The following is a 9678-nucleotide window of genomic DNA, read 5'->3' on the forward strand; positions in this document are numbered from 1 at the left end:
GTGCAAAAATGTTGAAGTTCTACATTGGACTACCCATTGGAATTGAAGAAATGAGAGAAAAATCTAAATATAGACCCCTCCATGTCAACGACTCCTCAGTAGAGTGAACATAGAAGGAGAGAAAGGCAACCATGGTGTAAGACTGGGAAGAGAAGCCTAGAAGTAACATGGGGTGCTGAGAGAAGAGCTAAGGATTGGAAAAACCACTGCATGCCCCACATCCTTTCAAAAGTGCCTGATCTCCCCCATTCAGCCCTTTGGGATTACTGTGGTCATCATAATATGCTTTTTTTTTTTTTTGAAATGCAATTACCCCAGCCAGTGGTAACACACTATTATGGAAATTATCATTTAACTTAGTTTGCCTGGGTTGTTTTTTTTTTTTTTACACCTGTGACAAAAGTTTTGAAATGGTAGCAGCATGAAAGTCCAAGACATGATTATGAAGAAAACTGAACAAAAAGAATTCTGAAATTTCAAATAGAAAAGTATCCTTCCACCACTTCATATTTTAGTCTAATAAAGCAAGTAGGTGAGTGTGTGGGTGTGTGAGTTTAAATAGCAGTTATGTCTACAAATAAAGGTAGCACAACTAAAAGATTATTAAATAGAGCTACTTTCCATGGGGAGTTAGAGTCTCATGGCCAGTCTTTTTTTAGTTTAGGAAGAAGATTGGTAATTTCCTGTCCACAGAAATTCTATTTCAGAACATAACTTGAACTTAAACTTATATATTAAAATTTAAATTAGAATCTCTAAAAACCATAATGTCAAGGATCATTCCAACTTGGAGTTAGAATCACAAAATGTGGAAATCATGATGACTACTCATTCAATGGGAAACATTTAGAGTAAGAACTATTACACAGTTTATGCCAATTTTGTTTTGTATAACGAGCCCCATCTCATTAATCTTTTTCAAGTTACTTCAACTTATGAGCACATGGATGTAAAGTGCAAATAGTTCTCTCATTCAATCTTTTTATTTTATGCCTCAGTAGGTCCAAAGTTTAGAACAAAAGGAAACCAAACCTGAGCCAATCTGTTTATCAGCTGCTAAATCCATATGCTCTTCATCAACAGTTGGATATCTATGGTACACCCTTATTAAATGAATCTCCTGGTGGACTTATAAAGCCATAAATCTGTTATGTTTGTAAATCTATCACTTACACAGCAAAGCAGAAGTAAACAAAAGGCATATGTCCTGAAGACAAGTGGCCCAAGTCTTTCAGTATTTCATGATTTATAATTCATTACACCAATTTCCCCGCATCAAGTGCCCTACTCATTGAGCTCACATACTTTTCAGAAAATGCAAATTGGTTGACTAAACACTAGTAAAATGTGAATTTGAAGTTAGAAGGGTACTGTCAGGATACTTTTTGATTTCTAATTTGCTTTGAAGACTGGGTAATTAGAGTCTCGAAAGGGCAGACATTAACAACAGAAATTTGCAAATGTTTTGAAGCATGCTCTTAAAAAAGTATATCAAAACATAATATTTTATGAAAAGGGAAATAGTTGTGCTTTCAATTATTTAAGCCACCAATATTTCTTACTGACAGTTTGCAATATGCATTTCTAAATAGAGTTTTCTGTGCCAATTGGCAAAAATGTCTTAGCATTTTAAATATTTTAGAAAATAGATAATTTCCTATAGAAAATGATGCTGTTTTAGGTTATAATTTTATTGAACTCTTAATTCACATGCTAGAGTTTAATACTGATTTTTTTCAACCATTATGCATCAGACGGGATTAGCTCCATAACAAAATATCTAGAAACATAATTTTTACCTGCAAACCGCCATTCATCAGGCAAAAAAAAAAAAAAAAAACAAGAAGAGACACAAATTTTTTAAAATTAAATTTAAATAAAAGGAGTTCCCGCTGTGGTGCAGTGAGTTAAGCATTTGACTATAGAAGCTTGGGTCACCATGGAGCTGTGGGTTCAGTCCCCAGCCCGGCACAGTGGGTTAAAAGATCCAGCATTGCCAAAGCTGCAGTATAGGCCACAGCTATGGCTAGTATTCAGTCCCTGGCCCAGGAACTTCCATATACCATGGGTGCAGCCATAAAATAAAATTTTTTAAAAAAAGAAAAGATAATGATGAAACAGAAATAGGAAAACAGAACAATAACTGCAGACTTCTAGGATTACTCTAGATGTATACTGATCTCAATATGAGAGACTTGGGTTTTATTATTTATATAAAAACGAGAAACAAGAACTTGGGAGTTCCCATCATGGCACAGCGGAAACGAATCTGACTAGGAGCCATGAGTTTGTGGGTTTGATCCCTGACCTCACTCAGTGGGTTAAGGATCTGGCGTTGCTGTGAGCTGTGGTGCAGGTTGCAGATGCAGCTCAGATCTGGCATTGCTGTGGCTGTGGCGTATGCCAGCGGCTACAGCTCTGATTCAACCCCTAGTCTGGGAACCTCCATCTGCCATGGGTGCAGCCCCAAAAAGTTCAAAAGACAAAAAAAAAAAAGAAAGAAAGAAAGAAAGAAACATGAACTTGAAAAATAAGGAATTAAGATTGATATCCTTTGTGTCAGTGACTCTGGGAGAGTTACACCTTCAGACAAAATTTGAACAAGAGAAAAAAACATACCAGCACAGGGAGATAAAAGGATGATTTGTCTGTCTTGGGATAGGTTTGGGCTGGGGGTTAAAAAAGATTTCTATTAAAATGTATAACCACAGACCTGTCCCAAGGTATGTTTAAATAAGAAGTCCTTAAGCAATAGTCACTCGGCTTTAAAAAATTGCACAACTTAAAAGTTAAGAACTAAGTTTTATTTGGGGCAAAATGATGACTAGGGCATTAGGAGGCAGCATTTCAGGTAGAGCAGCAGAAAAACTGCTCCGCAAAGGTGGGGGAGTAAATGTCACTATATATGCGACTTTGGTGAAAGGGGAGGTACATGCAACCAAGAGCGAATTTTACAGAAGTTTGCTGCTAGTCTCATAAAGGTCACTGCTAGTCGCATGAAGGAGACATCACCATGAAGGATTATAGCGCTTTTCTAGATATGAGAAGATGCAAGAATCAGGCTCACAAAATCTTCTCCTGAAAATATCTGACTTTTTGAAGATCTGTTCTGCCAGGAGTTCCCCTTGTGGGGCAGTGCTTAACGAATCTGACTAGGAACCATGAGGTTGTGGGTTCAATCCCTGGCCTTGCTCAGTGGGTTAAGAATCTAGCGTTGCCATGAGCTGTGGTGTAGGTCGCAGATACAGCTCAGATCCTGCATTGCTGTGGCTCTGATGTACACCGGCATCTACAGTTCTGATTAGACCCCTAGCCTGGGAACCTCCATATGCCACGGGAAGCGGCCCTAGAAAAGGCAAAAAGACAAAAATAAAGATCTGTTCTGCCGGTTTTCACAACGTGCCTCCTGATCTCCACCCTGAGCTCCTTTCAGGGGGTGTGGCGGGTCAGCAGCTGCAGTAGCTCGTGATTGATGAGCGCTAACTTTGATGGCAAAGTTAGAGAAGACACACCAGCATAAATTAAATGTAAAGGCCTTTCAGCTGTGCAGCGGCAGATGGCAAATGCCAATCCAGTTCACATTGTTAATGTAAAAATGGCCCCAAACACACTATAATCATGGGGTGCCTGGTAAAAGCACATATAAAATTTCCCTAGTGGCAAATGTTCTCAGTTCAGGCCGTGAAGAATTCTTACAGGAAAAATTCACTGAAAATGGATGTATAATCCAGATTTTAACACAAACGAGGCAGACACAGCTTCCCTGCCCTTGGCCAGCACAGTGATAGCACAAAACATTAAGGCTGGCAGCCTCCGGTCCCAAACCACAGTGAATCCCAACACCCAAGTACAGGTTACCCAGTAGGAATTTGAAGGCCCCTTAAAGACCCTAGTGGTAGTGGTGGTGGCCCTGGAGGAGGAGGAAGAGGAGGAGAAGGGGGAGCCACTGGCCAGCACTGGTGTTGGCTGATTTTAACACTGTTCTGGGGTAGATGGGCATATGTGTAGAAGCTATGAGAGCTTTGTGAACTTTCTGATATTTTCCACTATAATGAAGAGTATTTTAGGAAACTAGAAGAACTGAAGGCTGTGCACTTGGAAATGATGGCAAAGTTGGATTAAATCTACCAGCATAAATTAATTATATGTAAAGGAATTTCAGCCAGTGACCATCAGCAAAGCCACTCCTGGTGTCTCTTCCAGATCTCTATCAAATAAGACCTCCTGTGGCCCATCTCCTTGACAATATCACTTTCAGAGCTGAATTTAGGCCAGTCTTCCCTTGTATTCCTCTGAAGGGCAGTTATCCATCTTAGAAAAACAGAATGATGATCTACACTGAGGAGCTCATTGGCAACACACGGACAAACCCTTTTGATGAAGATTACATTCAGTGTGAAAATGCTGACTTCCCAGCAGTTAAAAAAACAAGAAATCAAAAGGATGGGTGCCAAAGATTATAGTACCTGAGATTTTTCAAATGATGATTAGAAAACAAAAGAAAAATGAGAACATGAAATCTACATCAGATATTGAAATGATACACAAACTGCTTAAAAAACCAAGGAGAATGGTGTATACTTGGAACGAGTATAATATTATATGTCAATTAAAAAAAGATGCACAACCTAAAAGTTGAGAGTTATGGGAGGGTGGGGCCAGCTAGGAGTTTTGAAAACAGGAGTTCCCATTGTGGCACAGCAGAAACAAATCCAACTGGGGACCATGAGGTTGTGGGTTCAATCCCTGGCCTAGCTTGGTGGGTTAAGGATCTGACGTTGCCGCGAGCTATGGTGTAGGTCACAGACACGGCTCAGATCTGCATTGCTGTGGCTGTGGTATAGGTCGGCAGCTGTAGCTCTGATTGGACCCCAAGCCTGGGAACCTTCATATGCCTCGGGTGCGGCCCTAAAAAGAAAAGAAGAAAGAAAGAAGGAAGGAAGAAAGGGAAGGAAGGAAGGAAAGAAAGAAAGAGGAAGGAAGGAAAGAGAGAGAGAGAGAGAGAGAGAGAGAGAAAGAAAGAAAGAAAGAAAGAAAGAAAGAAAGAAAGAAAGAAAGAAAAAGAGAGAGAGAGAAAGAGAAAGAGGCAGGAAATCTAAAGTCAAAATGTTGCAAGAAGGTGGACCCCCTTCCAGAGCCCAAGAATGGACTCTCGTCTAACACTCAGAAATGAACTGTCTGGAGTTCCCGTCGTGGTGCAGCGGAAACAATCCGACAAGGACCCATGAGGTTGCAGGTTCAATCCCTGACCTTGCTCAATCGGTTAAGGATCCAGCATTGCCGTGAGCTGTGGTGTAGGTCACAGACACAGCTCAGATCTGATGTTGCTGTGGCTGTGGTATAGGCCAGCAGTTGTAGCTCTGATTTGACCCCAAGCCTGGGAACCTCCATACGCTGCAGATGCGGCCCTAAAAAGACAAAATTTTTAAAAAAGAAAAAAAAACCAGATACTCAAGTTAATGAATTTGGTGCTTTTCTGTGTATGGGAAGATGCAAGAACTTGAACTCAATGAAATCATTCCTTTGATATGCGGGGCCCTATATCCTGTGTTTTCACATCCTGTGGGCTCACTACTGGAGTGGCTGTACTCTGATGATTGCTAAATGGCAGGTATCCTTTGTCTCCTTCCTGAGTTCCCTCAGGGCTCACCAGCACAGGAGGTGGCTGCAATCACTGATGACTGTGACATCCTTTGTTTACTGATATGGCAGGCAATATTTTCTTTCTCATGATGATTATATCTCCATAGAATAATTAATAATTTTTAAAGCAAGAATATTTAATGTCTAAGAAGAAATTGAGCCAACCTAGTGCCTGTATCCATCGTTTTTCCTCCTTTATCATAAGAAAGTCAAGCAAAATGAAGAACAGAGGAGACCTAGGAAGGGAAAAACAAAAAGCTCTTCTGGCCTCACAAAAAGCCATGTATGTTTATTATAGGAAGAAATAGAAGCAAGAAATCCAGGAAAAATAGCTGAGAGACTTTTTTAAGTGAAAAAGAGAACAAATCTATTTAAAGTTATTAACTCAAGTTTATGTGCCCAACACACAGTGAAACCAAACAAAACAAAATGTCAGAGTTTAGAGAAGAGAAAAGTTTATTTCAAGGCATGCAAGGAGATGGGTGGCTCATGCCCCCCCCAAAAAAATCCCAAACTCCCCCCCCCCCCGCAAAAAAAATTGTCAAGCTTTTAAAATCCAGGTGAGGGAAAGGGGTTTACAGGGTAAGTGATCAGCTTGTGCACAATTCTCTGATTGGCTGATGGTGTCACAGAGCAGTGTCACCAGGGTTGACATTATCAATCTTAGGCTCCAGGAGGCCTGGGGGCGATGTGCTCATGGTCCTCACATAGCTAACAGCTTCCATCTGGTGGGGGAGATTGTCACATTTGTAAAACAACTCAGGAAATGTGCATCAGATACTGTTATCTAGGTACTTCAGAGAGGAGCTAAAGCAGAGGATATGGGGCAAGGGCTTTCCCTGGGGAAGGCTCCATAAGGTCCTGCTCCATTACAAAGCTAGACTTGTACCTCAATTGATTTATAGTTCAACTACTAGTGACAAAATTGAAAAGGCTTAATAGGATCATTAGGCTGCAGCTGAGAGCCCAAAGTTTTTACAGAAATAGTCCCCTATGCTTTATAGGCCAGCTCACAGGACCTACAAAGAGCTTCAAGTGTCCTGAATAGGCTGAAAAATTGAAGCGTAAGCACAAGGTTAGGTGCCAGACTGCTGATTTTGAAGACCTTACTGAGAGATATCAAAAACACCTCTCAAAACACACATGTCCAACATTCCTAACAGTTTACAAACCATTTGATCCTCATGCATCCTCACATGCCTCCACTAACATAGAGAAAAATTTGACATTGAAGCAAGGGAAGAAAATTCAAAAGAAACATATTGGTCTTTTCTATCTTAAAAGCACCATCCCCAGTAAGAAGTGTAAATGCAAAGTCCTTACTTTGTAAGTATAACCCTACAATACCCACGGTATCTTTCAGAGGAAGAGAGCAAACCACAAGGAAAGCACCTGAGGAAAAGAAAATACTAGAAGAAGAGAGAAACTGTATCCTAACTAAGCGGAAGCAAAGAAAGAAGGGATTGCAGAAACTCCTAACAGCTCAGGCTAAGGCTTATGATTCCTATCAAAGTTTAGTTCCCATATCTAAATCCAGAGTAAAATCTCTTAGAAAGAGTGAAAAGGGAAAGGAGACGAGATTACCAATAAGAACTAGAGAAAGATAAGAAAAATTTCAAAAGAAAACATTACTATTTGAATACATTGCTCATAAAAATGCAAGAATGGCAGCAGAAAGGCATTATTTTAATACCCTAAAAAACACAGGGAATATGCTAAGTTTGTTTCAAAGAATGGTTAAAGTGGAAAAATACCTGAGAACTTGAGCAGTCGAGAGATGAGAAGTTTCACCGAAGGTAGCAGAAACTTTAATGAAGAGGAAAAATAGAAGAAAGAACAAACGGTGAAGAAAATTATTTTATTGATACTAACAGCCAGAATTATTGCAAGGAAAAAGATAAAGCCAATGAAGACAGTAAAGAAGAGAAATCTTTTGAAGAATAAAATGGGATAAGCAAAATCTCCTCTCTGTGCCTGTGCTCTTGTTTGCAGCATGGGGTGTCAGCAAACAATGCTTGTGGTGTTAAGAACATGGGTGGGGAAATGATAAAGAAGCTGTGATACATAAATACAATGGAATATTACTCAGCTATAAAAAAAGAATAAAATGATGTCATTTGCAGTAGCATGGATGGGCCTAGAGATTATCATACTAAGTGAAGTCAATCAGAGAAAGACAAATATTGTATGATGTCACATATATGTGAAATCTTAAAAAAAAAAACTGATACAAATAAAATTATTTACAAAATAAAAACAGACTCACAGACTTTGAAAACAAACTTAGGGTTACCAAAGGGGACAGGTTGGGGAGGGGAGGAATGGACTGGGGTTTGGGATTGGCATATGAACATTGTGGTATATGGAATGACTGGCCAGCAGGGACCTGCTATACAACACAGGGAACTCTACTCAGTATTCTGTGATAAATCTATACGGGAAAAGAATCTAGAAAAAGAAGGGATATATGTTTATATTCAGGATAACTGAATCACTTGCTGTAGAGCAGAAATTAACAAAACATTGTAAATCAACAGTACTTCAATACAATTTTTTTAAATGAACAACAAAAAAATAGTGATGGGAACCTTTCTGATTGGTGCAGGGCTCTTAAAGTTATTGGTAGCCTGAAAAGGCTGAATACAGCTAATTGGTCATATGGTCGGTTAGAGTAAGGCTTTTCCTGTTCTACTTTGTCAGTCACTACATAGGATCTGTTTGCCACTTTGATCTTGTATTTTTAAAAAGAGAGACTTATAGCCATCACAAACATTGTTATAAAAACATAAATTACTTCAATATTTTTGGTGAAAAAAATGGCTCAATACTCAAGAGAAGACAGAAGTATTGGCCTTTGGTAATACATTTGAAAAAGTTTTTCTGGAAAGCATGAATCAATATTTTTAGGAGTTCCTGTGGTAGCTCAGTGGTTAACAAATCCGACTAGGAACCATAAGGTTGCAGGTTCAATCCCTGGCCTTGCTCAGTCGGTTAAGGATCGGCATTGCCATGAGCTGTGGTGTAGGTTGAAGACGTGCCTCAGATCCCGAGTTGCTGTGGCTCCAGCATAGGCCAGAGGCTACAGCTCCAATTGGACCCCTAGCATGGGAACCTCCATATGCTGTGAGTGCAGCCCTATAAAGCAAAATAAATAAATAAATAAATAAATATTTTTAAATTTTTTAAATAAAAAATTTTTTAAAGAATTGGGGCAAAAAATCCATGATGAAGAAGAATTTCCAGTTATAGCAAATAATATTATAGCCCCAATAATGCCAAATTCAAGGACTACTGAATATTCAAACATAAATATATCAAAAAATAAACATATAAAATCATAAAAAATAATACATAAAAACACAACATAAAAATATATCAAAAATTTTACACAAAAAATTAAAACATGAAAAATATAAGACAAAATTTCATAAAAACAAAATAGGATTTTTAAATTCAATATTAAAATTCAAAATTAAATTTATAGTTAAAAGGGACAACAACAGAATAAGGGAAAGGCATGATTTGAAACATGGTGAGGAAAAATTCTTCATAATTAAGGAAAGATAAACCTCCATTAGCACAGTAAGTCACAAATTTTTAAAAAAATCTAACAGTAGATATATTCTATCAAAATTATCAAGCACTAAAGACAAAAAGAAAAATTTAAAGCAACCAAAGAACTGAGCAACAACCCTTAAGTTGAAAGCAGACTTCTTCATAAAGATAGAAGTCAAAACACAAAGGAATAAACAATTTCAGTTGACAAAAGAAAATCATTGACATACTAGAATTGTATAACCAGATAAAATATCATTAAAAAGTAAGAGCAGTATAAATATATTTTCCAATAGAAAAAATATGGAAGTATCAACTACTCATTTGTTCAATGTTCTAATTAAGGAAGAAGAAAGTTGAGTCCACACAAAAGATATTAACACAAAAAGAAATTACAGGCAAAGAAGTTGGTAAAAATATTGGTAAACACACGGGTAATCCTAAAAAGCTGATAAAGCAGAATTGCAATATTAATATTAA

The 9678-nt window shown here is 38.2% G+C and overlaps 2 pseudogenes; both read left to right on the plus strand.

The window, feature by feature from the left end:
• Positions 1 to 4000: 4000 nt before the first annotated feature.
• Positions 4001 to 4639, plus strand: LOC146403833 (protein FAM161A pseudogene; annotated as a pseudogene).
• A 1624-nt stretch (positions 4640 to 6263) lies between these two features.
• Positions 6264 to 7587, plus strand: LOC100152535 (protein FAM161A pseudogene; annotated as a pseudogene).
• Positions 7588 to 9678: the final 2091 nt, after the last annotated feature.

The sequence above is a fragment of the Sus scrofa genome, chromosome 4 (assembly GCF_054392235.1).
Source record: "Sus scrofa isolate SSC_HxYL_T2T_F1_AM1 chromosome 4, Sscrofa_HxYL_maternal_Yorkshire_Landrace_v2.0, whole genome shotgun sequence".
NCBI classification, from domain to species: Eukaryota; Metazoa; Chordata; class Mammalia; order Artiodactyla; family Suidae; genus Sus; species Sus scrofa.